This window comes from Furipterus horrens, unplaced genomic scaffold (genome assembly GCF_987537825.1).
Source record: "Furipterus horrens unplaced genomic scaffold, mFurHor1.1.pri manual_scaffold_4, whole genome shotgun sequence".
NCBI classification, from domain to species: Eukaryota; Metazoa; Chordata; class Mammalia; order Chiroptera; family Furipteridae; genus Furipterus; species Furipterus horrens.
Window position 1 is genome coordinate 201,207,756 of NW_028327174.1, and position 26,657 is coordinate 201,234,412.

General features: G+C 50.6%; 1 long non-coding RNA gene and 1 other non-coding gene across 3 annotated transcripts; one reads left to right on the forward strand and one right to left on the reverse strand.

Annotated features, from left to right (window-relative positions):
- Window positions 1–219: 219 nt before the first annotated feature.
- LOC150013847 (uncharacterized) lies at window positions 220–24,217 on the forward strand. 2 transcript variants are annotated; one of them, XR_016510594.1, is made up of 5 exons: window positions 220–341; window positions 3,086–3,240; window positions 8,179–8,466; window positions 21,554–21,629; window positions 23,693–24,217. It is a non-coding gene; the product is annotated as an uncharacterized LOC150013847 (long non-coding RNA). The 2 variants fall into 2 exon arrangements; XR_016510595.1 differs by lacking the exon at window positions 220–341 and adding an exon at window positions 2,044–2,812.
- Window positions 3,078–3,248, reverse strand: LOC150013848 (U1 spliceosomal RNA). The gene has a single exon (XR_016511087.1). It is a non-coding gene; the product is annotated as a U1 spliceosomal RNA (small nuclear RNA).
- Window positions 24,218–26,657: the final 2,440 nt, after the last annotated feature.

Below are 26,657 nucleotides of genomic sequence, written 5' to 3' on the forward strand. Positions count from 1 at the left end.
CGTCACATTAGATGGCAGTGAGAAATAGCAGACGGAGTTACGGGTGCTAATCTGCTCAGGCTGAAATAGGGAGACTAGCCTGGGTGACCCAGGTGGGCCCAATGTAATTACTTAAAAGTGGGAGAGGGCGGAGGAAGAGGTGGGAGTGCTGCAATGTGGGGCACTGTTGGCGGGGCAGGCTCTGAAGATGAGGGAAGAGGCCACGAGCCAAGAAACGCAGGCGCCTCCAGGAGCTGGGGAAGGCCAGAGGCCACTTCTCCCCTGGAGGCTTCGGAAGGAACCGGAGCTGCAGACCTTGATCTTAGCCCGGTGAGACCGGTGTGGACTTCTGAGCCCAGACGGTAGGTAAGATAGCAAATCGGTGTTGTTTTAAGTCACTAAGTTGGTGGCGATTCGTCACAGCGCTGATCAGACACTAACTAGTACGGCCCCACTCCCCTCGCGGCTGTGGCCACCGTACCCACGGCCCCTCGCCCACGGGGAACGCCAACCGTCCAACTTGCGGGCTCTGGAATCATCCTGCCCGCCAGCCCCTTCTCACAAATGGGGACACAGGCTCAGAGAGGGTGTCAGGGCCGCACCAAGTGTCCCAGGCACTACGGAGGCTTCCCTGAACTGCCCCCCACGGGCGCCCCGGCTCCAGGTCAGAGCAGCAGGGGGCATGAACAGACCCCTCCTGTCCCGTGCACCCTCAGCTGTCACATCTCCCTCCTTGCTGTTCAAGGGGCGAGGGGGACTGACGAGACCACCCACACACACCTGGACCTTCAGAGTGTCTCCATGTGACCTCCAGGGAAGTTCTCATTTACCCAAGGAACGAGCAGGAAGCTGGGGTTCTGGGGACGGTGGCTGGGGGGTGGGAGAAGCCCTCTCCCAGAACACACCGTCATGAGCGTGGTGGGTACATGCGTCTCCCTCCCCAAATTCCTGTGTGGAAGCCTTGACCGGCAGGCCCTCGGGTGTGATCGCATTTGGAACCAGGGCCTTTAAAGAGCCGATTAAGTTAAATTGAGGTCATTAGGGTGGGCCCTGGTCCAGAAGGACAGGTGTCCTTCCAAGAAGAGGAAACTGGACACAGACAGACACAGAGGGAGGCCGTGGGACGCTGCAGGGATGTGCTGTCTGTCTACATGCCAAGGACCCCGGCCCCCAGGACTGTGAGGAAACAGGTTTCAGCCACCAGACAGTGGTAGTTTGTCCTGGCAGCCCTGGCAATACAGTGGGTTTATCGGGTCAGCTGGCTGTCACCTGTCACCACAGGAAGCAGGTGACTTTCCGGGCCCATCTGGGGCACCACACTGCTGACTGGCTGAGCTGCTTCTGGGCAGCATGGGGAGAGCCTTGCAAGGAGCCCCCGGAGGCGCAGAGTCTCTGCAGACACCATCCCGGTGCCTGAGCTCCTGCCCCGGGGAAGCCATTTCCCAGCCCAGGCAATCGGTCAGGTACAAAGTCCTCGAGTTCCCAGCCCCTTCCTTGCCTGGGGAAGATTCCAGAAGGGGCAGGAGAAAGGGACAGCAGAAGCTAAAAAATGCACAGACTCCCGGATCAGCTGCCATCTGGCTCCAGGAAGAGACGGAACATCTGGCCCTCGCTTTGGCCGAGCGTTTATGTAAGCCACGTGTGAGCCCATGTGGCTCCGTGCGGACAGGCGGGAGGCTGGCACCCTGGCGGTGCCCCAGCTGCCTTCCCGGTGACACGGGACCACGGGGCCTGCACCAGATTGGAACTCACGCACACACATGCACGCGTGCACACACCCAGCCCCAGCTTTCCCACAGGTGAATTTACCCACAGGAGAGCTCAGCTTCCTCCCAGCTTTAAGATCCTGTAACATGTGTGTTACATGTGCACCTACAGACACTCTACTTGTAGCATTTCATGTGCTTTGGTACAAATACATATAGAGGCACATATGCTCACACTCTCACTCGGGCACCTTTATACATATACCTACACATAAGACAGTACCCAAATGGTGCCCACACCCACAGTGAAACCATCCCACTGCATCCGGCGCACATGCCCAAGTGTGTGTGTGCACATTTATGCACATATACATATGTGTCCACTCTCACAAGCATATACACGTTTGCATATATCAGGCTCGCCAGATTTAGCAAGTAAAAACCTAGGACACAATATCTGGGATGCACTTATACTAAAAAACTATTCACTTATCTGAAATTCAAATTCATGTGTTTCCTGGGTTTTGTCTGACCTCCCTAATATGTATACATGCAGGTGTGTTCACACACACACACACACACACACATACACGCGAAGCTATCAGGGTCCCTGGCCCAACCCCCGACACATACTCAGATTCCCAGGCAATAGCCTGGCTGGTGGGAAAGGGTAGGGCTTCCAGCCGGCTCGGCAGGACCCTGAGGAAGCTCCTCCCGCCAACAGCCCCGGCTGTGAGGTCTGGCAGCAGCATGAGCAGTGGGAACGCCACCCAGGATCTGCAGCCTGGGGCCTGGCCTGGAGGAGGGGTGTCCAGCTGGGATCAGAGACGCAACCCGAGGCCTCGAGGCCCAGCATGGTCTCTTTTCCACCCGGTGCTGCCATGATGGTGGAGGAGGGTCAGGACGAAAGTGTCCCCAAATCCTGATTGCTTGGCCTAAATCCTCAGCCAGAGGGCTTGCAGAGGACAGTGGCCAGCAGGCCCCTAGGAGGACCTCAGCTCAGAGGCACAGACCTGCCCCTCCCCGTGTGACCTGGGCCTCCTCCCCCCACCCCCTCAGAAGAGAGGAATTCTCGTGCTGAGCCAGAGATGTGTGACGAGTCTCCTGGGAGCCTCCCAAAGAACAGGGTGAATTTTTTAAAGAAAGTATTTATTTCCCTGATTACTATGTGTTTTGGTTACACAACAATCCATTTTCTTTAATAAAAAATCAGTACATACAGGAAAAGCAAAAATATTTTGGTTATTCCTTTCAGATGTTTTCTACGCATTCATAAAAATTTAGATGTATTTTTGACCACACACACAAAAAAGCAGAAAGCTGTTACATGCTGTAGCTTTGTGACCTGCTTTTTCATTACTAGCCTATTGTGACCATCTTTTTCTTTTCCCCCATGGGAGAGCGTGAACGCAGCCTCCTGCGCCCACAAATCAGGCAGCCAAGTTTCCCACGTACACCTGTGGCATCGCAGGGGCCAGCACATCCGGAGCGCAATGGATAAGCCTCGCCCCGGGAAAGCCGCCTTTGTGATCACAGACGGCATGTTCCCTGCCAGGTGAGTATGTGACCATCTTTTTGCCTCCGTGTCTAAACATCTGCATCCTCGCTGATGCAGCCTCTCGTGATCCCTTGAATGAAACCACCAGCTTTCTTTTTCTTTTTCTTTTTTAAAGTTAGATTGCTACCAGTTTGTTTTTAATTGGGCTGCACTTCACACAACGTAAAATTAACCGATTTAAAGCACAATTCAGTGGCATTGAGGACGTTCACAAGACTGGGCTACCGCCATCTCTGTCTATTCAAAAACATTATCATCCAAAAGAAAACTGTCCCTATTACACCGTCAGTCCCCATGCTCCCTGCCCCAGCTCCCAGCCACCACCGGTCTGCTTTCTGTCTCTACGGATTTGCCTCTCAGACGTTTCGTAGAAATGGATTCATACCGTATGTGGTATTTGGTGTCTGGCTTCTCTCACTTAGCATCATGTTTTTGAGATTCCTCCGTGTCGAAGCAAATGTCAGCACTTTATTCCTTTTCACAGCTGAATAATATTCCATTGTACAGATGGACCACATTTTGCTTCTCCATTCCCCCTGTGACGGACGTGTGGGTTGTCTGCACCCTCTGGCCATTATGAATAGGGCTGCCATGAACACTCATGTTCAAGTATTTGTTGAGCACCTATTTTCGCTTCAGTTGGGTACATCGCTAGGAGCGGAATTGCTGGGTCACTGGGAAGTCCATATGCAACTTTTCAAGGACCCACCAAACTCTCTCCCACAGCAGCTGCACCAGGTCACAGTGCCAGCAGCAGTGGGTGACAGTTCTGGTCCCTCCAGACCCGCACCCACCAAACTCCGTGCCTCAGTACAGACGTCCTCATGGGTGTTGAAGTGGACCCCTAGTTTTCTGTAAGCAAGAATAATCCCTTATTCTGTTGTGTTACATTCCTGGCGGTGGAATTAGTAGGCCCAGGAGTGAGTGAGTGGGCGTGAGTGTGTGAGCGTGGGTACACTTGTTTACAAAAGGTTTTTGGTGAGTGTTACCAAGTGGATCACCGGAGAAGTGCACCCGCTTACCTCTTCTCTAGCAGGATAAGCAAGTGACCGTGAAAATACAGCAATTTTTCATCTTTATAACCACTGTCGATCTAACTGTAAAACTTTATAGTCCCTTGTTTTACTTTTGCCTCTTATAATTCCTGAGCTAAGAATACTGTTAGGGGCTGAATAATGCCCCCTCCCTAAAATTCAGAATGTAACTGTATTTGAGGAAAGGGCCCTGAAGGTGTGGTTAAGTTAAAAGGAGGCCTTTGGGGCGGGCCCTTATCCTCCTTGTCCCTCCCTCCTCACTGGCCACCTTCATACTCGCTCTGGTTTGTTATTTCTGCTCTACCTTTAGGACATTTTCTAATTAGGATCAGTCTGTTATTTTTGTTACTGCTCTGAGTTAGGACTTGATTACTTGTCAACTTCCGTTTGTAACAGAAGCATTTAAACTTTCCAGTTTCCTTGAAGGATCGTTTTCACGCCCCCCGCCCGTTCTCACAGGCAATATGTCCCACTTTGTTTCAGTTCTACATACTTTTATATTTTCATGATGAGTTTTTTTATCCATGAGTTATTTTAAAGTTCTTTATTCAATGTTCCAGTATAAGCAGGCTTTATAAAACATCTTTTTGTTATTAACATGTAGCTAAATTGTGTTGTGGTGCGAGAATTTTAGAAAGCATATTGTTTACCCAGGGACGGGAACAAGTAAGTGGGGCTGCCTGGGGAGATATGGGAGGTGGGCGGGGAGGGGAGAGCCATGGGGGGAAGACAGGACAGCTGTCATAGAACAACATTTAGAAAAAAAATTTAAAATAAAAAGAACATTTAAAAAATTTTGAAGCGTTTACCACCAAATTTGGGTTGATTTTTGTAAATGTTCCACATGGAAAGAAAGTCATTTCTCTGATCATTAGATACAAAATTCTCTGTATGTCAACTAGATCCATCTTGCTGAGCTATTCAGGTTGCGTTTGCAAATGTATTTTTATTTATTTTGTTTTGTTTCACGTGTTGGTCTGCTTTGCCTATGTCTAACTGAGAAAGGCGTGTTGCAATCTCACACGGATGCTGGGTCTGCCCATTTCCCTGGGCAGTCCGCTTGTATTTTATATATATATTATGTATATAAATGTACATGTTTTCCCACACGTGCTATCGGTTTGTATCTACTGGCATTAGATAGAGTCCTGCCTATGGGTAAATGTACATATTTAGATCTATCACAACTTTTGGACAGTCTGAAGCTTTTTTATTATGTAGTGACCTCTCTTTTTTTTTAAAGATTTTATTACTTTATTTTTTAAAGAGAAGGGAAACGAGGGAGAAAGAGAGGGAGAGAGACATGGATGTAGGAGAGATACATTGATTGGTTGCCTCTTGCACGTCCCCAACTGGGGACCTGGCCTGCAACCCAGGCATGTGTCCCAACCGGGAATTGAACTGGCGACCTTGTGGTTTGCAGGCCAGCACTGAATCCACTGAGTCACACGAGCCAGGGCTTGCTTTCTTTTTCTTTTTCTTTTTCTTTTTTATGACTTCTCTATTCTTGACGATGCTTACAAAGTGCAAGGCAAATTTGCCAGCACATCAAACGTATCTTTTCACGTACACGTATATGTAGGGGTGTGTGTGTGTGTTCCGCTACCCATTTGTTCTCAGCCTTTCTGGGTCCTTGTATTTTGGTGGCTCTCCTCTGAACTTCATCAATCTGGATTTTCTTTTCCCTTCCAGCCTGAGAAACACCGATCTGAGCCCATCTATGTCTGTTATTATTTCATTATGGACCCATTTCAACTTCTTTCTAGCATCTTACTTTTTAATTCGTTATTTGTTCTGTCTTTCCTGTTTCTTTTTTCCCTTTATTGCCCTTTTTTTGAACTGAGTCTTTCGTTTGTTTTCCTTTCCCCTCTTCTCTCCGCTGCCTTGGAGCGCGTGCCGTTTCTGTGGCTTCGCCACCATCGGAACGCTGGCACAGGGACGTGGCTTGTGGGGCCTGCACTGGGCAAATGCCTGCTTGCCTCCCCAAAGAGATGAGGTCTCTAGCTTCAGACCCCTAGTGGACTTCGACAGATGGGCAAATAACCCTTTTGTTAAGCCCCCAAAGCGAACCCTTGTTTCCTGCAATGTTTGCTCTGCGTTACCTGCTCGGCCAATTGGCATTCACTCCCACCCTCAGATCCTCAGCCACCCCAAACATTTCCTGTGTGGGAAGCACCACGCTACCCCCCCTCCCCCGCCACCCCTGCGAGGTGCTGGTGAGCCTCTGGGGATTTATGCTCATCTGCGAATGTCAATGTCCTACTGCCCCTTCTGGCCTTCATGCCTCCACCTCTCTTTGGCGTTTTCCTTATCCTCTGTTTTTTTTTTATTTCATTTGAGAAGAAATTCAGATGTTCATTCTTCACTTTTGTTTCCAATGGTGCCCATCTCTCTGGTCAATTTGCCGTTATTTTCTGTTCAATCTGTTTTTCACTCCCCGAAGTCCCATTTATGTTCGTGTTTTAAATCTGTCTGTCCGCCTCATCCAGCCGCACCCTTGACCTGGTCCCCACGTGACACCTTAGTGGTTCTGCATCCTGAACCCGACTGTTGCAATACCCACAGTCCTCGGGTGTCCCCGTCAGCACCAACGTAGCTTCCCGTGTGCTTGATCTTCGTTCCGGGGCTCCTGGCTTGGTCTTATTCTCTGAGGGCCCCGGGGGCCTGGGCTGCCCAGGGCGCTTCCCTTCAGAGAGGACCGGCTCTGGTTCGGTTTGTGGCCAGGCGTCCGTCCACTCCGGGCTCAGAGCTGGGGCCCCTGGCTAGCCTACAGCCACATGCCCCCCTGTAAGCTGGTTCTGGCTCTGGTATCCCCACAGCGGGGTTGCCATAGGAACCTGGCCTCTGGGCACCCCGACCACTGCATGCCGTCTGGGCTGGGCCAGTTTCCAGCTCTGGGGACCGAAAGCTGCCCACCGCCCTCACCCAGCTCCCACCACTGTGGCACCAGCACCTGGTGACACACGCGTCATTCTTCAGCCACGGAGGCCCCAGGTCACATTTGTCTGGTTTTTTTTGAAGAGGGGCGGGGAGGTTCCCCAGAAACTTCTCCTTTCTATGAGACTTGCAATGCATCAGAGAACGTTCTCTAGCTGGGGTCCATTGTTATGGGACAGACATGTCCCTGCCACCTCCCCCAGTCATGGTGCAAAAGCTGAGTCCCCTCAAAGCACAGCGCAGGGACTCTAGTCCATCACAGCGTAATAACACGTGCGGTGCTTCGGGGGTCCTAGACTTGGGGGAGTGAGCTCTTCATAAGCATTATAATTGCCTCATCGCTGTGTTGTACCCCTGAAACTATGTCAACTATAATTGAAAAAGGAATTATTTTAAAACCCTGAAGCCCCTGGACTGCACCCCAGGCTTCGCACTGTCAGTGGGTCTGCCGTGACGCCCTCCAGAGTTGGCCTCCACGCTGTGCGGCCGGCCCGCTCCGCCTGTTGAGTTCCCCTGCCTCCCTCCGAGAGCTTCCCTGCCCCTGCCTTGCTGCTGGGCCCTCGGGGGCCACTTGGTGCTGTGGCCAGGCCGGCCGGCCCTCCGGGGCTGCGGCCTCCAAGTCTCCCGCGGTGTGGACGCAGGGCCTGGGCTCATGGGGTTTGCGCAAAGGGCAGTGAGGCCTGGGCCGGGTCAGCCGCTCCCCTGGGGTCACAGCACAGCCATCCTGCCGCTGACTCTGCCACTGCCCAGCACAGACGCCTTTTTGCATATTTTCTTGGCCACGGTTGGGGCAGGTGAGACCCTGAAGTGATGAGACATCAGCTGTGTGGCAAGGTGATAAGTCAGTCCCTCTGAAGGCACCAGAGAGCTCACATGGAGAGGCCGGACAGGCGGGGACAGTCTTCCACTTAGACCCAGCACAGGGGATCCCGTCCAGCCAAGCCTCGTTTCTTCCTCTGCACAGTGGGAGTCACGGTCGCACGCTGTTCCTGGAGCGCTGGTGACAACGGAGTGTGCTTGTCAGGCAGTGAGGCTGGTGGATGCCTGCTACCGGGTGCCGGCTAAATGCAGGTGCCGCGTGAGAGTCCCCCGGGGAGTTGCAGCGCCGCCGCCGGTGCCGGGCTCTGCACTGAGCCGCTGGCGCACGTCGCCGTAAGAACTTGCGTTGTCCGTCATTTAAGGACGAGAAAAATCAAGGCTCAGCGAGGTGGACAGACAGGTGCTATGCAGCCTGGCCAGCCACGTGAGGAAGGTGGGTGCTTGGGGAGCCTCCCCAGAGGAGCCCTCCCGCCTTTGCCTGCCAGGAGCAAGCATGAGGCCTGAGTGCTGTGGTCCCACCCCCGTCCCCAGCAGGGGGGGGGTCACATCCTGAGAGGGGTTCCTGGTGTTTTCTCAGGCTGGCTGAAGAAACAAGCGCAGTGCTGGGTCTTCCTGTTGCAATAACCCCTTCCTGCCCCCAGAGAGCCCCCTCCCCGCTTGGCAAAGCTCGGAAGAGGGCCCGGAGGTGGCAGGTTTATCTTCCTGTCCTCATGAGCAGAGGCCTGGTTGGAATGTGTCCCCTGACAATGGCCTGTGAGGGGCTGGGGAGGGCAGGCTGGCTGTCATGGGCTTGCTGAGACATGTGGGGTGACCGATAAGGTGTCTAGAGGGCCACTGGAGCCAAAGTCCCGGTCAGAGATGCTGTGGGCAGGGTCTGCGGAGGGGCCAGGGTTCACAGAATTCCCCGCCACTGAATTCCCCATATGCAGGGATCACTACGTGGGGTGGCGGTGGGAGTGGGGGTGGGGGGGGCCCAGAGCAAGGGGACTGAGGATAAGGATGTGAAAAGAGGAATTCTGTAGGGATAAACACTTCTTATTCTCCCATCGATTCATTCAACAAATGCTGCAGGTGCTGAGCCGAATAAATGAATTCAGAATCAAGGTTGAGACTTAGGGCTCTGGGCTCAGCCAGACCGGGGTTCAAGGCCTGGCTCCGTCACTTGGGGGCAGGGGACTTTGCCTTGAGGGTCTCAGTTTCCTCCTCCGTGAAACGGAGGAGAACAGACATCTTGTGAGGCTTTGAGGAGAGGACAAGCGTGTCTCACTCAAGCTGGCGGGCCCCTGGCGCCTGGAAGTCCTCAGTAAGGAGTTTTTACACCACGCCTGGGGCAATTCCAACAGCTGACTGGTCAAGAAGGACCCTACCACCGCCTGCCTGTGCAGGGCCGAGGCGGTCTCAGCAATCATGAGGGTGCCGCAGGGGATGCTGGGCAGCCTTCTGGAGCCTGGGGCAGAAGGCGGCGCCTCTCTCCTGGGGCTCAGGTTTTGGGTGCATCTGCCTCAATTTTCCCCTTCTGCTGTCATGGCCACACCCCGGCGGATCTCCCCAGCCCCCTCCCCAAGTCCAGCCACTCCTCCCCCCAGCCAGTGCCCACCCATGGGACCAGAGTCCCCAAAACCCAATTCCAAATGTCCAGGAAAGCTTGCAGCCAGCCCAGTGAAGTAGCCGTGGTTGCCATCTGGGGCTCTTGTGGGGGCAGACGGTGAGCACTGACTGTGCTGTGCAACCCCCCCCCACCCACGCAGGGCCCCAGCAACCAGGATGGGGCTGGATGCACAGCAGGCCCTCCAAACACCATTTTGTGGGAGGCCAGCTCTTGCTGCTTAGTCGCTCCTGTGCACCAGGCCACGGGGGAGCACAGTCAGGCGCAGGGACTCGCCCACCCCAGGCCGCATGGCAACGCACGGCAGCACTGCAGAGGGGGCTGGGAGAGAGGGCTCCGGAGGCAGGAGCGCTGCTGCCCTGCTCAGCCCCTGGGTCTTGTGGTGCTGACACTCAAGAGCCCCTGACTCAGCAGGATAATAATAAACCTGGCGGGCGCCCAGGGGGCCAGCTCTGCCAGGGGCCAGAGCAGGAGGACTCCCGGCCCTGTGGCCTGAGGTCTCCCTCCCTGTGCCGATGGCTCCTTCCCCAGGTCCCGGGCACCCCCACTGCCCAGCCTCTCCCCACATAATTCCCATACCCACTGCTGAGCAGACCTGGGCAAGTCTCACTGAGCTTAAGGGAATTGTTTAGAAAGGACCCAGGAGGAATCACAGCCGGACAGCATAGGGGAGGGGACGGGGATCATGTGACCACGAGTTTGGGCTCTGGGGTCAGAGTCTGGTTGGAATCTAACTCTCCCACCTCTAACCTGGTGACTTGGGACAAATTGTTTACTATGCTGAGCATTGGTTTCTCAATCTGAGAAGTAGGGGTCCTAAGAGTACCTAGTCCTGGATGTGCTGTGAGGATCCAATGGCTGAGTTGTCACAAAGGGCAAATCTTGGGAATGACAGCTCCTTCTCAGCTGTCATCACGGCGTTCCAGGCTGGTCTCAGTGGACAGGCTAGTGGGTCCATTCTGGCCCCGGCTTCTGTCCCACAGTGCTCTCTGGTGGTCAACATTGGTTATTGCAGGGGCTTCCTACCGAGGTCGGGTGAGCTTCACTGCCTGAGTCCCCAAGAGTGTCAAGCGTGCCCTTCCTGGGCAGCTTCAGTTCACGGCTCTTGTTATGCACCAACAGGGCAGGCGAAGAGAAGTATGGAGGCCCGCTTCCTTCCCTTTGAAGTTCATAGGACAGGACCGCGTGGTTTGGCACCAATGACCTATGTCAAGTCCTATCCTGGGTACTTGGACCCCCACCCCGAGTCAGAAGCATGATCTGCACACAGAAGCATGAAGCCGTAGCATGATGGCGTGGTGAGCCCACCGAATGGAGAGCCCACCGAATGGAGAAGCAGCGGACCCCAACGGATTCTTCCTGACACCCTCTGTGGTCTGGGACCAGCCAGGGTCCCTGGGCCTCAGTTTCCCCATCTGTAACATGAGGCAGCTAACCTAGCTGCAGCCTAGGCCTTTCTCTAGCCTGGTCTGACTGTGTGGCTCAGAGGGACCCCTAGCCAGCCCAGGTGGGGGGCTGGTGAAAGACTCTCACACCTTCCAGCCTGGCCGTTTTCATCCACGTCAGCTCCAGCTGGGGGTCTGGGCGGGCGGGTGTGGCGCCGGGCCTGTGGCCCGAGGAAGGCGTGTGACAAAGGCCAGGCCCCCGGATCTGCCTGACTGCTGGGCTCACTGCTCCTGGGCTGCTTGCAGCTGTCGTGAAGTGACTCATTTCTCCTGAAAAAGAGATGTTGAAGTCCCCACCCTGAGTACCTGAGAACACGACCTTCTTTGGAGACAGGGTCTCGCAGAGGTAATCCAGTTAAGATTAAGTCATTAGGGAAGGCCCTGATCCCAAAACGCTCATGTCCTTACACAAAGGAGAAAGTTGGACATAAAACTAGACACACGCAGAGGGAAGACACCGTGAAAGGACCGGGAGAAGGCGTGTGGAGGACCGGAGGGACGCATTGACAGGCCGAGGGCTGCCTGAGCTCCCGGGAGCCAGGCCAGAAGCCTGGAGGACTTCCTTCCCCAGCACCTTCAGAGGGAGCACAGCCGGGCCACCACCTGGATCTCAGACCTGCCTCTGCTGGAGGCGGAGCTGCCTGCTCCTCTTGCCTCCGGAGGAAGCCTGGAGGAGCCAGGATGCGGGAGATGGCCTCGTCTTCCCTACCTGTCCCCGATGGCTGGGGCAGACAGCGCCCTCCTCAGGAGGGAGGGCTGGAAGGAAAGAAAGAAGGTGAATATGGACAGAAACCAGGACTAGAGCTCATCAGTGCGGCGGGCAAGGGGCTGGGAGTCCTTCCTGGACTCAGCACACACGCGCGGAGCATGGGGACTGAGCTCCGGGCTCGGGGCCGGCTGTGAATGAAACAGACCTCATGCCTGCGCTCAGGGAGCCCGCAACCCGGTGGGGGAGAGGCAGAGTAAGGCACAGCACTGACACGTGACTGATGCGTAGCCAGGGTAGGCAGCGCTAGGAAGAAGTCCGTGGTGCAGTGAGATGTCAAAGAAGACTCGCCTGGGGAGGTGACATTCAAGCTGAGACCTCAGACGTGAACAGGAGTTAGCCAGGTGACAGGAGGGGAAGAGTGCTCCAGGCAGAGAACAGAATGTGCAAAGGCCCTGAGGCAGGAAGGAAACGGGGTCAAACCGTGAAACGTGTGAGACAAATGCTCTGTGAAATGTTAATCATGATCTCGGACGCTGAAATAAATCCGGCGGGCAGGATTATTGGCCAGTAACGAACGGAGGACTGTGGCTAGTTCTGACCGACAGTGGAGAGCGGGAAGCCTCATCCTCTTTCTATTAGGATTTCAAAAGTTACTAGAACAGGGGTGTGACATTCCAGCCAACAACAGGGGAATTTTACAAGTGAAAGAATTCTTACAAAGTGTCATTAATATGTAAAATACAGCCAGGGTAACTCCTGGTTTAGCTAGCATCTGTCAAGGAAGCAAGGTAGACACACTAATCCTCAATGCCAGCTCCATTTTAAGACTTCATTAACAAGGAGGCAGATGGAGTACACAACAGGACCTGTTTTGCCCAGGATTCCACGGCTCAGTGGCCTCGACAGCCTAAAGCTGAAGGCGGAGACAAGAGTTGCTCATCATCTCCCGAGTCATGGGATGCCACCTGGGCGGAGGGGCATGAGAATGCCCCTACCCAGAGATCTGTCTTCCTGCAACAGCCCTGCGTGCCATCAGTCCCTTTTCTCCTCCACCTCCTGTGCCCCAGTTTATCTGTCATTTCCGTCCTGTGTTCTGTTTTTCCCGGCACTCAACAGCCCTTGGACTGTCTTTCCTAGCGGGTTCATTTTGCAGCTCCTGGCCATGCCTGTGGCTCTTCCCCCCCTCCCTTTCTATGAGTTACGAGGCCCAGCACCAGGCAGGCCACTCTCAGGGGGTCACTGTCAGACTGGGCCAGCGTTGGAACCATCCCCGGGCCCAGAGCTCGAGTGCAGCTTGGCCAAGGTTGGGCCTTTCATACAAATGCCCACAAAAGTCCGCGTGACTCAGGCTTTGGGTGGGGCTGGCCCTCAGCCGCTGCTTCCCCACTGGCCTGAAAGACCTTAGATGGGCAGAGCCTGCCATCCTCCCCAGTGGCTGGGGAAATCAGTTTCTGACCTGTGAATGTGGTCCTCATGGCTCTTGGGTGGTCATGCGGCTTGATGACAGGGTCGTGAAGTCCTCTATCCCTGCTGAGGGGGGTCATCCGTGTTCTGGTGAGAAACACTACCTGCCTCAGCACTGAGTGGGCTCGTTACGTGCATCCTTTCCTGTGATACTGACGTGATCCTGGGAGCTCAGTGTTACCAATGTCCTGATTTTCCAGATGAGACTCTGGGGCTCAGAGAGGGTAAGGCACTTGCCCGAGGTCACACAGTTATCGTCAGAACCCAGGGCCTGGCTGTGTGTGTGTACGTGTGTGTACACTAAAATCTCCATAACACAAAACTTGCCGTTTTAACCATTTTTAAGTGTACGACTCAACGGCTCTAAGTACACTCACCATGTTGTACAACCACCGCACTACCCGCTTCTCCCCAGACACAAACACTGCTGGAGCCTTTAAGCCATAGCTCCGAACACCCCTGATCCCCCGGACCTGCTCACCTCTGACCTCCTTCCTGTCTCTGTGAACCTGCCCATCGTAGGTATGGCACATAAGTGGGCTCCTACCCTACTTGCCCTTGTGTGCCTGGCTTGTTTCACTTAGCACAGTGTTTTCAAGGCCTGTTCACGTTGTAGCAGGTGTCAGGACTCCCTGCCTTTTTATAACTGAATGGCATTTCATCATGTGCTTGTGTGTGATGTCACGTCACCCATTCATCCATGGCCAGACATGTGGTGCACCCTTCGGCTGTTGTAGACGATGTTTCTGTGCGTACCTGCCCGAGTCCTGGCTTTCAGGCATGGGGGTACGGGCCTGGGAGCAGAATTGCTGAGTCCTGGGGTCACTGCCCAGTCTGTGTTCTGCAGTGGCTGTGCCTTGTACATCCTCAGCAGCAGCTGACAGGGTTCTGATGTCTCCACATCCTCCCCAACACGTGGGGTTTTCCCTTTTGGAGATTCCAGCCATCCTCGTGAGTGTGAGGTGACATCTCATTGCGGTTTGGATTGGCGTTTCCCTGATGACTGGCGATGCTAGGCACCCTGTGCCTACTGATCGTTCGCATCTTCTCTTTGCAGAAATGTCTGTTCAGGTGCTCGGCCCACCTTTTCATCGGGGGGCCTGTCGTCTTGCTGCTGAGCTGTAAGTCTTCTTTATATATTCTAGATATTAAGCCCTCATCAGGTAGATACTTTGCAAATATTTTCTCCACGACGGGTTGTCTTTTGTCTCTCTCCACTGGATGCACAAACATTTTTTTCCTATTAATGAAGTTCAATTTATGTTTTTTTCCTTTGTTGCTTGTGCTTTTGGGGTCACTTAAGAGACCATCACTAAATCCAAGGTTGTGCAGAGTTCCCCTTTTGTTTCTTCTACAAGTTTATAGTTTGGGCTCTTACATGTAGGTGTTTGTCCATTTTGAGTTAAATTTTGTGTATGATGTAAGGTACAGGTCCAAATTCCTTCTAGTGAATGTGGAGACCCGGTATTCTCAGCGTTATTTATTAAAGAGACTGTTCTTTCTCCATCAGCCGGTCTTGGCACCCCTGTCAAAAACCAGCTGGCCGTCGATGTGAGGGTTTGTTTCTGGGCTCCAAATTTTTTTTTTTGGAGGGGGGGAACAGCAGTTTTTATTTATTTAAATGCATAGTTGCATAGTCCATTTTATCCACAAATTTATAAAATAAAAGCCAGATATATAGCAAGACTGCTGGAAAGGAGAATATTAAAACTACATAACGTAAAAGAGAAAAGTGTGAGCCCCCAAAGTGAGGCTAATAGGTTTCTAGAAGTGTGCGGGCGGTGGGCCTGGTGTACTCGGGCTGGAGAGCTGATCTTCCCTGCCGGGAGCAGCTGCTGGGTTGGAGGTTCCCATTATGTCCATTTCACAGAGCTGGAAACAGAGTAAGTCTTCATGTCATCTTGTCCGCTTTTTTGGGACTGGGCTTCCTAATCGTGAGAGGAATGTTAGAGAGGGCTGGAAATGACGGGCCTGGGTATAACAGCGAAGCTGCTCTCCCGGCATCTTAGAGCCAGGGCGGCCTTCAGGGCGGCTTTGCACATGGGAACACTGAGGCCCAGAATGGGGACTGCTGTTCCCACCATCTGCGGACCGGAGGAACGGGGACTAGAACCTGGGTCACCCAGCTCTCACCCAGTGGCCCCTCTAAAGTCGGTCAGGACTACTCAGGGAGACTGTGGGCCACAGACGGCTCACTAGGCCTAAGGTCAGAAGCCTGTTATAGGTAAGAATAATGTATTCCATGTCATCAAGTCTGCATTTCCAGATGGGCAGGTAGGTGGGAGGGGTTCACGTTTTCCCAAATGAGGCCATGTGGTTCTTCTGCGGCTGAGAACAGCACTGTCTCCAAGGAGATCCCCGGTGTCTGCCTGCAGGAGCAGCTTTGGTGTTCAGAGGCTTGAAGTGGATCTCACTGGGTTATAGTCACGGTGGGTCAGCAGGGCTGTGTTCCTTCCTGGAGATTTGAGGGAAGAATCTGTTTCTTTGCCTTTTCCTGCGTCCAGCAGTTTTCTACATTCCTTGGCTCGTGGCCCCTCCCATCTTCAAAGCCAGCAGCCACAGCACTCTGGCCTCTACTTCCATCATCACACCTTCTCTGTCTGGGCTCCAAATTTTATTTCATTGGCCTAGGTGCCTGCCCTTGCGCTGACATCACCTTTTTGATTACTGTGACTTTGTAGTAAGTTTTGAAATCAGGAAATAGGAGTCCTCTGACTTGGTTTTTCTCTCCAAGTTTGTTTTGGCTAGTCTGGGTCCCCCGGAATTCAATATGAATTTTAAGATGTTTTTTTCCCATTTTTGCAAAAACGTTATTGACATTTCGATAAGGACGGTACTGAATTTGTATGCTGCTTTGGGTAGTACTGTCATCTTAGCAACATTAAGGCTCCCAATCCATGAACACAGGGTGTCTTTTTGTTTATTCAGGTCTCTTTTTCTTTCTTTCAGCAGTTCTCTGTGGTTTCTAGTGCATAAGCCTCACATTTGGCTAATTTGCTCCTATTTTATTCCCTTTTCTGCTGTTATAAATATAGTAACTTTATTCCCTTTTTGGACAGTTCATTGCTAGCTTGCTAGCACATAGAAATACAACTGATGTCTGTAGGTTGACTTGGTGTCCTGCAGCTTTGCTGAATTTATTTATTAGCTTTAACAGGTGTGTGTGTGAGAGGGTGTGTGAGAGTGCATGTATGTGTGTGTGCGTGTGTGTGAGAGTGCATGTGTGTGTGCGTGTGTGTGTGAGAGTGTTTGTGAGTGCATGTATGTGTATGTGAGTGCATGTATGTGTGCGTGTGTGTGTGAGTGCATGTATGTGCGTGTGAGTGCATGTATGTGTGTGTGCGTGTGTGTGAGTGTGTGTATGAGTGTGTGTGGGTGTGTGTGAGCGTGTGAGTGCATGTATGTGTGTGCGTGAGTGTATGTGAGTGTGGGTGAGTGTGGGTGGGTGACTGTGTGTGTATCCGTTAGGGTTGCTACATATAGGGTGATGTCATCTACTCATAGAGATGGTTTTACGTCTTCCTTTCCTGTCTGGACGCCTTTCTCGGGGTGTTCTTGCCTGATTGCTCCGGCTAGAACTTCCAGTGCAATGTCAAGTAGAGACGGCCACAGAGGCGCCCTCGTCTTGGTCCCAATGAGCTTGACTTTAGCTGGTGTTGGACTCTCTCTGCAGTTCCACCTGATCCCTGGTTCGGGCGGGAGAGGGAGGTGTGCGCTTCTAACAGCAAAGGAACTGGTAGAAAGAGGTGGGAAGCCCGTCCATCAGCCGGCCGTGCAGACTGGGGGTTGTCTACGCTCACACCCGCCTGCCCTTGTGGAGGCGTGAGAGGCAGCGCTGGTCTCGGATGCTCAGCAAACTTGGACTTCGTACAAGTGCCCCAGAGCGTCCACACTTGAAAGGCTTGAGTCACTGATGGCAGACGGCCAGGCAGCCTGATGAGCCCGGGGGAGCTTTTTGGAACAGCGGCATTGTGGGGCACGCCTTGTGGGAAACCCTCGACCATGGGAGTGTAATATGGTGTACAACCCACAAGAAAATTAAGTTTAAAGGGTGGGGTAAAATAAAGAGTATTGAAAAAAATAATTTAATAATGTGCATTTTATTTTCTTTGGGACTCACATAAAAAACATTTCAGCTCTTGCTTTTAAATAGTGTGAACGATATTTTAATAAGATGACTGTGATTATTTATATAATATATATAAAATCTTGGCTTAATACTTTCATAGAACTACTCCCAAAAATTCAGTTCATTTCAACCGTTGGCCCCAGGGCCCGTGACAGCTGGGAAGGACACTTTATCAAGACACATGGGTCTGAAAGGGAGAGGAGCATCTTCCCATGACCAGCAAATCATGGCACAATTCTTTAAATTGTACCTAACAATCACATAACAGTTCTTGGTTACCTTTGACTTGTTAACTTTCTTCCTTTTTAAAAAAAAATCTTCACCTGAGGATATGTTGATTGCTTTTAAAGATTTTATTTATTTATTTTGAGAGAGCGAGGAAAGGGGGGAGAAAGAAAGGGACAGAAGAATTGATGCGTGAAACGGCTCGGTTGCCTCTCGTGCGCCTCCGACTGGGGACCTGGCCGGCAACCCAGGCGTGTGCTCTGACCAGAAATCGAACTTGTCTTCAGTTCACAGGCTGGCACTCAACCCACTGAGCCACACAAGCCAGGCGTGTTTATTGATTTTAGAGAGAGAGGAAGGAAAAGAAAGACAGAGATAGAAACACTGATGTAAAAGAGAAACATCGATCAGTTGCATCCCACATGTGTCCCAACCGGGGAGCGAACCCACAACCTAGCTATGTGCCCTGACCAGGAATGGAACTCCCAACATTTTGGTGCACAGGACGATGCTCCAACCAACTGAGCCACCTGGCCAGAGCTGGCTTGTTAACTTTCCTTCTTTTTTATTTTTGACTCTGCATTATACAAACTTGTGAACACATTCAAAAGTAGACAGAGTAGTCCCATATCCGCAAATCAATAAATGTGATTCCCCACATAAACAAAATGAAAGATAAAAGTTGCATGATTGTATCCGTAGATGCAGAAAGAGCATTTGATGAAATCCAGCACCCATTTATGATAAAGACTCTCAGCAAAGTGGGACTAGAGGGAGGGAAAAAAAGGAGTGTAATGAATCCCCGGCTAACCCAGCACCCAGCCCCGTCCCTCACTCCCACGTTATTTTATTTTTTATTTTTTAGAAAGTATGCTTTTCTTTTTACATTATTTTAATACAAACCCCAAACATTGTACCATTTCACTCCCAACTAATTCCGTACATAGCTCTCAAAGGTAAGGACCCTTAAAAAAACACACACCACCACCAATATCACACCTAAGAATAATAATTCCTTAATATCATCCAATATCCAGTTAGTTCAAATTCCTGTTGTCTCACAAATATCATCAATGTACAAGATTATTATTATTAATCAGGACCCAAGTAAGGTCACAACATGGTTGGTCGCTGTAGGGCCCCCCTTTGTGCGCCCCCACTCCCTTTCTGTAGGAGTCTTCTGGAGCCGCCATAACAGAATACCACAGACCGGAGGGCCTGAATCACAGAAATTTATTTTCTGATAGTTCTGGAGGTCGTAAGTAGTCTTTCTATATTTTAGATCCAAGTTCTTTGTTGGATATGTGTTTTGCAAATATTCTCTCCCAGTCTGTGGCGTGCTTTTTCATATGACACAATTCAGCATCCAGTCAAAAAAATTAAAAAATTCTCAGTAAACTAGGAATAGAAGGGAACTTTCTCAACCTCAATAAGAATCTCTCTCTCTCTCTCTCTCTATATATATATATATATCCTCGGCAGCCGTCCGTCTCGAGAGACGATGGTGTAGCTTAAGAGTCTAACTGCACTGCCGAGAATGGCTGTGCAGTCCGACTCGGGAGTGACATGGTATCTGTCTCCTCCCGTGTTGAATCGACATCTTGCGATGACGCTGAAGCTACAGCCTGGGCAGGGTAATATGGAGGGTCTGCTGTTGCCCATGCAGCAGACTCCCCCCTCTCTTCGCAGCTGAAGGGTCCAAGGGAAAGACAGAGTCGATACAGCTTGGGTTCAGGTGCGCCGCAGGAGTTGCCGGTGTTGACTACAACGTCAAACCGCCTTAGGGACTCCGGCTCCGGATTTTCTGTTGGGGTTTACTCCCTTAGCCTTTCCCCTGAAGAGGTATGCCGCAAGGCAGCGGAGGTTTTTTGGAGTCAGAGTTTTCCTTCTCTGATGTGCCCTGACTGGAAGATCGAACCAGCGACACTTAGCTCGCAGGCCGACGCTCAATCCACTGAGCTAAACCAGCCAGGGCTCTATATATATATATATATCCTTCAGCTAACATCATGCTTAATGTTGAAACACTGAATGCTTTCCCCTTAGGTCAAAACCAAGGCAAGGATGTCTGCTCTTACCAAGGCAATAAGAGTCCTACAGATTGGAAAGGAAGGAATAAAACTAACTCTCTTACTCTGGCTGCTGTGGCCCAGTGGACTGAGCACTGGCCTGTGAACCAAAGGGTTGCTGGTTCAATTCCCGGTCAGGACACATGCCTGGGTTGTGGGCCAGGTCCCCAGTTGGGGGTGTGGCAGAGGCAACAGATCAGTGTTTCTCTCCCTCTTTTTCTCTACCTCTAAAAATAAATAAGTAAAATCTTAAAAAAGAAAACTCTCTCTTGGCAGGCCGCGATTATCTAATAAGAAAATCCCAAGAATCTATGCAGAAATTCCTAAAACCAATAAGGGAGCTTACTTAGCCAGCTCACAAGCTCTAAGGTGAATATACAGAAGGCAATAACTGTATTTCTATATACTAGCTGTATCCGTTATTTATTGTCACATAACAACTTATCTCAGAGTTTAGCTCCCTAAAATTATAACCCTGGCTCTGACCGCTGTGGCTCAGTTGGTTGAGCATCGTCCTGCTAAAGTGAAAGGTCGCGGGTTCGATTCCCAGCCTGGGTTGTGGGCCGGTTCCCTGTTGGGGTGTGAGCAAGAGGCAACTGATGGACGTTTCTCTCATATATTGATGTTTCTCTCTGTGTGTCTCTCTCCCTAACCCAGTCTAAAAATAAATGCATAAAATATTTTTTAAAAATAAAATAAAATAATAAGCCTTTATTATCCCCCCGAGTTTCTATGGATCAGGAACTTGGAAGCGGCTGAAGGGAGGCTCGGGGCCTCTTGAGAGGCTGCAGTTTGATGTCAGTTGGGGTGCCGCCGTCCGACAGCTTGACTGGGGCTGGAGGTTCAGCTTCCAGGGGGCGACCCGCGTGCCTGGCCAGTCGGGGCTGGCTGATGGCCGGAGGCCTCAGCTCCATGCCATGGGGACCCCTCCCTAAAGTAGCCTGTGCGTCCTTGCAAGGCAAAGCTGAAAGGTTTTGTTTTATGATCGAACTCAGAAGTTGCAATCGGCCCTTTCTGTGATATCCGATTGGCTGTGTAAGTCAGTCGTACCCAGTGCGTAAGGGGAGCTCCCCAAGGGAAGGAACCCCCGGGGGGACAGAGGCGGGAGGCGCATGGTGGACGCACACCGCTCCACTCCCACTGGGCAACCGAACCCGAGATTTTTATAAGCACTCTGTGCACTAGCCCCGAAAAACAGGAATTACTTACATACAAACTAACAAAATAAACCTTCTGATACCCAATAGGGTTTTGCCACTCTTCAGCTATATTGCAGGCAAGTTTAAGTGGCATTTTTTTTTTTTGTACTTTTTAATGTGTTTTAGGGAAAAAGAAGTCCTCTGCATAGAAAGTGAAACTTCTCAGAAACATTCTCTAACAACATTAGAAACTGAGATGCTGAACTTCCACTTCACTTTCCACGCAAGTTTCTTACATCTGGGGTGGCTTTCAGAAGTGGCCTCTCACCAAGCCTAGGGGAGACAGAACCCTTATATTGGCTGACCTGGGACAGAGGTTCTTCTTCCTCATAGCCGTGTGTCAATGCGATTTGCCCAAAAGTTGGTTCTTTACCCATCTGAAAGCGTTTATTCTACACCACGGGAAGCATTTTGCAGACCTGATTGCAAAGATTTCAGATTCTCAAATGTTTGAGCAGGAGGGGCAAATTACCACTTCTGATCCAAATTTGGCCCGCTGCCTGTTTTTGTAGTTTTTTGGGGGGAAAGGGCCACACTCATTTGTTTACTATTTATTGTCCATAACTTTCAAACTAAATCAGAGTTGATTAATTGCAAGAGAGACCATATGATCCTCAAACTCTAAAATATTTATTAACTGGCCTTTAAAAAAATTTTTTTTGTCACTCCTAAAGCCTCGAGTAAGTGAGCCTTTCGTAGAGAGGAATATCCAACTTAAATTGCAATGAAAACTCACCTGTTGATTAGCAGGTGAGTACGCATGTAACCTGCTTATCTGCTCTTCAATCTCCCAGCAACACTGACTTTCAAATCATATTCCTAAACTAGAAATAAAGGGTGGAAAGAAGGTCTCTGGGGACAAGAAATTACTGTCATAAAAACCTTATGTTAAATTATACTATTTTTAAAAAATATAATTTATAACAAAGGTATTTGGTTTCTTAGACCAAAGTACTTTATCAGTCACATGTTGGGGGTGGGAGCAGAGAGAGCAGGTTGGAGAAGGCAGACCTCGGCCACTCCCAGCGACTTGCCTGGCAGCTAGATTTTAAGGTAGTAGGAATGCAAAGAATAAGGCAGAATTATATCACAGCACAGGAAGATACTTCATATTATTAGTGCTAAGCTATCAAGAAAAGGTTAACCATGTCCAAGTTCCTTTATTTAAGATAGCTAAACAAATAAACTAAGCTTGCTATTTAAACTACAAAGACTAGAATTTAAAGGGTTCATTTTTCCTATCTGGAAATAATTAGTATTATTAAGATATTGTCTTGAAAAGGCCTATCGTATTCACAAATAGTATTGTAATTTATCAGTTACCTGGTCAGAATAAATAAGAGTTCATAGAAGCTCGTCTTTATATTTTATAGATTCTCTTTCATTACTGTTAACAACTTACTTATTGGGTCCATTTTGAGAAGGCAAATATTGATATTTTAATATTGCTATGTCTCCTAACAAAATTATACAAAACGTGCCATGGTATAACTGTACTGTCATGTTTGGTCACAGCATGTCCACGTATCATCCTGGGGAGGTGGTATAGCAAAATGATTGAAAAGTGAGGATCTGTGGTCAGTTGCCTCAGTTCAAACCCTGGCTCTGCCATTGACTAGCTGGAGATGTTACTTATTTTCTCTGGCCCTCCGTGTCTTCATTTCTTAAGGGGGCTAGTCATAACAGTACCTGCTTCACAGGGTCCTGAGGATTTAATGAACTAATCAATGCATGGAACGCTTTTGCCTGACCCTCCGACGGGAACTGAGAGCATCGGCTATTTGTGTAGTGTTTGTTATCATTATTATTATTTCCGTCTGCACGGCCCCTGCTGGTTCCGAAGAACACAATGAACATTTTGTTTAGCTATGGAACCTAAGTAAAAACTCGGGGTCATGCTTTGGGTAGTCCTATATTGAGAGAACAATCTTGTGTGTTTTTATCTCCCCGGATAAAATTGTAGTGATCTGGAACGCTCTCAATGACCTGACCTGGGAGTATTTTCAAACCCCTCTAAGGCAGAATGCTGTTCAAGTCACCTAATTTCTATCCATGTTGCACCCCTTTGTCTGCATCAGCCTCACTGTGTCCCTGGGTCCCTTGGAGATACTCTCATGAAGGTGACTGGTCGAAGGGACTTCCATTTTTGGTGTCATGATGTTCTTTGGTGGCATCTTACCCTTGTTCAGCAAGCCCAGGTGGGCTCCTTACAGGGCGCTGTCTCCACTAGACAGGAAAGTCAGCTTCAGTTTACCAAACGGAAGCAAGTGGCATCACCAGTACGATCTGCCATTATCGCTTTCTGTGGCTTTATCTCTGATAACACGGACATTTGGCCCCGTTTTTAGGCTGTCGCCATTCTTGCCAAGGTCTGCCTTTATCGCCCTGACAGGCGCGCTGTGAGTCGCTGAGAAATTGGAGCAAGCCTGTAGGAAACCTCTCCGAAAGTGACTGGGATCTCCCCCGGGGTTCAGACCTCTCGCACATAACAGATCTTGGTCCAGAAGCACGCTTGGCTTTGGAGTAGTGGATTTCCTGCAAGTCCTCCCCTTCGCTTAACTTCTTGACGATTCTTGCGGATAAGCCCTTCCCGCAGATGGCCTCTTTCCTCTACAAGGACATTGTTTATTTGCCCGCTGATCATAGGGCTGCAGACATAGGAAGCTGGGCACAGGCTTCTGCAGGTCACATTTCTCCTGGGTCCTTCTCCCGGGGACACGTGTCTTCTGATTCCCCCACATGGTTCTGAAGACGAGCTTGTAGCTGAGAGGCTTCGCCGTCCGCAATTAGCTTTTTGATTTGTTTTCTTTCAGGTCCCTTGTTCAGAAACCTCTGCGTGTGGGTCATTCCTCTACCGCGGAAGCTCCCCCTGCCGGGTCAGGTCCAATTCCCCGTCACAGCTCCTGACGGGCTGGGTCCATGCGCAGAAGCCTCCAGCCCAGGGTTCTGAACCGGTAACGGCTTCGCAGGCTGGCGGCCGGCGGGGCTTTTGCTGGGGGTCCTGCGTCAGACCACGGCGTCTTGCTTCATCTCAATCGGCCCAACCAACATTGCCGCCGGCATCTCTGCCGGTCCTTCCCGGGGCTGCGGCTGCCGTCTGCGTCCCCTGAAGCCCGGGGCTCTCCCGGCCCCTCTGCCCTCGGGTCGCACTGTCACACCAGCTCCAGGGGCTCAAGTCTCTTTCTCTTACCTCTGCCTGATGGATGCGAAGGTTTGCAGAGCTTCAGCCAATCGAAGGTTGCCATAGGACGAGAGGCAGCGACTTCATCCAATCGCACCCCTCCAATAACTAGCAGCTCGCCCAATCACAAGGGGAAGTAGCCAATGATGCCTCTGAAAAAAAACACGGAAGGCGGGGGAAAAGTAGGGGTGTGGCCACAAGGTCCCGCCTCTACTCTGCATAGTAGAGGTTCTGGGCATGCGTGAGGGAGCCTGAGGCTTTTAGAGCAGTGCTACCTAAGGTGGGTGCCCATTCATTCTTTACAAGTATCTTTTAAAACCACTTGTCCGTCAGAGGATTGAGCGTCGGCCTGCGAACCAAGTGCCGCTGGTTCGATTCCCAGTCAGGGCACATGACTCGGTTGCACGCCAGGTCCCCAGTTGGGGGCGCGAGTGAGAGGCAACCACACAGTGATGTTTCTCTCCCTCTCTTTCTCCTTTCCCCTCTCTCTAAAAACAAACAAACAAATAAATAAACCACTTGTCCATCCCTGGCTAGTGTGGCTCAGTGGATTGAACGTCTGCCTAGGAATCTAAGGGTTGCTAGTTTGATTCTTGATCACAGCACATACCTGGGTTGCAGGCCAAGTCCTCAGGTGGGGGTGTCGATGTTTCTCTTCCTCTCTTTCTCCCTCTTTCCCCCCTCTCTAAAAATAAGTAAAATCTTAAAAACAAAAACAAAATAAAACAACTACTCGTCCACAGTGATTCAATTATCCAAGCACTGCAGGTGACGCCTTCTATTTCTGTTTACCCTTCGAAAAATGACAGCATATTAAATTTTACTAATGTAATCCGTATGTATTGTCCAGATTGATCCTCAGTTGAGTGAGGGTGCCAGGATCACTCTTTATAAAACGTACCTATTAGTAAAGTTTAATATCACTCTGATCTTTTTTCAAAAGAATACAGAGAAGCATAAATAGAAGGACATATTTCCCTCTTGCGACCCTGAGGGCCTGGCTTGCATCCTCCCCAGGGTGCCAGAGCTTCACTTTGGAGACCCTGCCCTGCAGTCATTCCTTTTGCTGTCTGTAGGGAGGCAGGAGCAGGGCAAAATTACCTGTCGCCTCTGGAGACAGACTGCCTGGGCTTGAGCTCTGTCTCTGCCAGTGGACTTGCTGAGTGATCTCAGCCAAGCCACTTAACTCCTCTGTGCAATTTCCTCATCTTTAAAATAAGGGTATTAACGGTATCTATTGCATAGGGTCTGGTGAGGATCGAGTGAGTTAATACGAAAGTGCTTAGAAAAACCCTAACCCAAAATTAGCACTTAGTCAGTGATGATGATGATGTTGTGTGGGTGGGTATAATCTCAAAGCAGATAGAAGCTCACTAGTATTAACTGTCCTTCCTTCTTCCCAATTACAGGCTTTGAGTTGAAAAGATCAGGACCCACACTGATTCTCCAAGTAGGAGCCTTTCACCTCATCAAGTTTACTTAAACTTTCTGAGCCTCAGTTTCCTCCTCTGTACATGAGAGCTGATGTGAGGATACAATGACCACACGTATGCAACTCATTTAGCACGGTGCCTGATATTCATTAGGTCCTCATTCGATAAGACCCGTGATAGAGAAGACTCTGTGTTCAGCAATCCCCACTTTCACTCCCTTCAGGACACACCACTAGAACTACAATTCCCGGCACCTCTTGCGGCTAGGTGGGGCCACGAGATCTGGCCAATGGAGTGTAAGCGGGATTGCCAGGCCCGCCTTCTTGTCTGTTGCTTTGCCTGCACAGCTGGGAGTAATAGCGGAACCAGAGATGGAAGGTTTCTGAATCCCTGCAACGCCACTTGGAACGCAGCCGCTCAACCAGAAGAACCCACTTGGGAGAGGAATACAAAATACACTTCTATTGTGAGGCACCCCTGAAAAGCTGGGGATGTTTGTCACGGCTGTTAACTAACCCAATACATGGCCATTTCTATGATTACTGTGCAATTTTGCTTATTTAACTTTTATCCCTTGACACTTTTGGTTTAGTTTGCACAGTATTAATTGCATCTTTAGAGGGTGTGTTGTTTGTGATGACATTTCAAGCCCCTTTTTAAGCTGTGTCTTTGGTGTGCCCTCACCCAGCCCTCTGCGCCCCATCCACAGAGCCCAGGTCCTCCTGCCAAGCCCATGGAATGAGACATTCAGTGTCCATAGATGGGTGCAAAGGTTGTTTCCTGCTTCATTGCAATCCTATCCCACCTATTTTTCTCCTCTCTTCTCCTTTCTATAGATTCCTTTCTTCATTCATTCACTCATTGATTTAGCAAATGTTTATTGAGCTTCTACTCTGCGCCTGGCATTGTGTAAGGCTTGGGGATTTAATCATGAACACACAAACCCCTTCCCGGCCCAGAGGATCTTACAGTCTAGTGGGAAGTAGGGGAGTCAAACAGTCCCCAAAGCTCTGTTAGCATCATATCTGTCATGGAAGCCATGGCACCCATACCTGGTGTTGAAGGAGTGACAGGGGCATGAAGGCTTGTGCTGTGCCAGTTTGGAGGTGGGCACCGACAGAGAAGGGGTCTTAAAGGAGGCAATGTCCAAGCTGAGACTTGATG